Genomic DNA, 2,824 nt, shown 5'->3' with positions numbered 1-2,824 from the left:
TACATAGAGTATGTCCGGCGCATCACAATGACGATGCGAATTTTTAACGGCGTGTCACACAACACCGAATCGAAAAAAATCCTTGATAACATTGATTACTTGTATCAATGACAACAATTTAGTAAAGTTTCAACGAAATCGGTGACATAAATTTTTTCACCTGCTACACTTGGCGAATTTTTCCCCGTATATAAATGTGCAAATCTAATTAGCTTCACAAAAAATTGCTTCTCTACATAAATGTGAATGTCTGCTTGTTTATTACCTTATAACTTCTGAACCGTGGCACGGAATCGCACGAAACTTTGCAAACTTATTTGCTTTTACCCCGGGAAGGTTATAGGAGTAGAGAAAAATGGGCAGTACTGGAAAAGAGGGTGTGGCACCTGCTATACTAACTAAAATTTTCATGTTTTATATCTCTTGAAATATTTGTGGTAGAGCATTGGAATTTGCTGTCGAGATAAGTAAACTTAATTCCATACTCTTGGGGAAAAAATGGGCGTGGCACCTCCCATAGGCGTGAATTATTTAATCAGCTCTAACTTCGGAACCGTAAACCACATGAACTTGAAATTTGGTATGCAAACATATCCATGGTAGATGCTTATCTTAAGGTATGTATATATAAATCAGTTTGTAAAAGGAGGCGTGTCAGATAACATAAGCGTCAGTCAGTTTTAGTCAGTCATAACTTCGGAACTGCAAGTCACATGACTCCTTTAATTCCTTCTGGCGTGGGGTGAAACCCGCAGGTGAAAGCTAGTTTGAATATAAAAGTTCGTTAAATTTAAAAATTTACAATCTTGGGCGATCTTAAAATGCAAAATGTAAGTAAATACTTGTTTACTTATTTAATTTAGTTAATTCCAATGATTTTAGGTACTCGGCTGAAAAAAGCTGTATTCGTAATCGGAATGCAATCTCAACCAAAGTCGATATAGAGAACCCGACAGTTACTACGACAAAGAAATTTATACGAATGTTGAAATAAGTGAGACTACAAGAAATATATTTGTAGGTCTTGTTTTTTTGGTCCTCTGAAAGAATTTTAAAAATTCTATACAAATGTCTTATGTTTGAAATGCAACCGTGGACACTAACTGGCAGGGAAACTTACAAGTTCCTGCAAATTTGCGTTCGGGCAGAAATTTGTAAGTTTCTCTACTTGAGAGAGTATTTGGGAGCATCTTTTCTTACTATCTGATATTTTGAGTGATAATTCTCGCTGGATTTTCGACGAACAAACCTATTGTCTTCCCAGAGAGTTTTGCTTTACATAGAAATTCGTGCTCTTTTATTTTCATTTTGACGCATTTCAGTGTTGGTTCTTTTTTTAATTCAAGTTGGCCTTCGTTTTTTGGAATTTAAATAAGTTTGTTACGGAACGCATACATTGGGAGCAGCAGTGAGTGCAGGCGGCATGACACAATGGGGTGCACTGTGGCTAGTCATGTCGGCTGGGCGGGGTTCTTGTCTCACTACTGTTCCCTGCGCCATAGCAGAGAAGTCATGCCTGTCAAACATCCCAACGGACGAACACACATCAATTCAAAAAAAAATCCGTTGGTACAAACAAAAAAGCTGAAAGAAAACGTTAAATTAAATATTTAAAATAAACTGAAAAATCAACAGAAAGCAGAATCCAAACTAAAACTGAAATAAGAAATGAACCAAAAACACAAAAAAAAAACGAATGCCGAATATGAGGCACCACCGCTGGTATTGTGGTGCCGGGTGCTGGCCCACCCACCCTCACCATGGCTACTGGCGCACCCTAATATCAGTAGCCCCATTATTAAAGTCCCTACATGCCTTCTTAAATAACGAGAGAAGTCAGCATTCCTATTTTAATTATACAAAATTTATTTATAAAACTTCATCTCCTTAGCCTAATTCTTAAATCTATTTCCTAACATCCAAAACTAAGAATATAAGAAAACTAAAGCAAGGTAAGTAATTAAGGTAAGTGTATATCCGGTAAGTAAAGATAAGTCTAATTAATAATATCCCAACGGTTTTTACCCCCCATTCCTGCCCATCCGCACGAAGGGCGCAGTCCGCATGACGTACGGAACCAATATTTCAGCTACAGAACTAAATTCATCAGCTGATTTTATGTATTTATGTCAATAATTCACTTATTGAACCAATATTTTAAATTTTTGCGCCGAGTCACGATAGGCAGGAGTTTGTTAAGTGTCGAGATCTAAAACTGTTCAGCTACAGAACTAAATTCATCAGCTGATTTTATGTATTTATGTCAATAATTCACTTATTGAGAGAGGAGAGTATCGCTTTCTTAATGCTGAAAAGCGGATCTGATATATCAAACGTGCTGGAATGAGAGTTAAAATCCTGGCATAAGCAACGGAGTGGGTCGTGCAATTCAAAATTGGTTTTACAAGCTTTCAGAAATATGGGACAAAAGTGTCTTGATACGCGTGAGGGAACATTAAAGCTTACATCAGCCAGAAGAGACGGACTTGAAATTGAGCCTGTCAGTAATTTAACCATAAAAATTATACCAAGCATTTCCCTGCGACTGGCAAGTGTAGGAAGGTTAATAAGTTTTAAGCGACTCGCATAAGGTGGAAGACTATATTGAGAATCCCATCGGAAATTTCTTAAAGCAAAAAGTAGGAATTGTTTTTGAATTGATTCTATCTTGTCTGAGTAAATTTGATACCTTGGATTCCAAACCACCGAGCCGTATTCAAGAATCGGCCTAACTAATGTTGTAAACAGGGTTTTAGTGATATAAGGGTCACTAAATTCTTTTGACCATCGTTTCACAAATGCAAGTACACCTTTAGCCTTGTTG

Source organism: Rhagoletis pomonella, unplaced genomic scaffold (assembly GCF_013731165.1).
Source record: "Rhagoletis pomonella isolate Grant_MI unplaced genomic scaffold, Rhpom_1.0 Rhpom_scaffold_00003, whole genome shotgun sequence".
NCBI lineage: Eukaryota > Metazoa > Arthropoda > Insecta > Diptera > Tephritidae > Rhagoletis > Rhagoletis pomonella.
Note: the sequence above shows the minus strand (reverse complement) of the source record.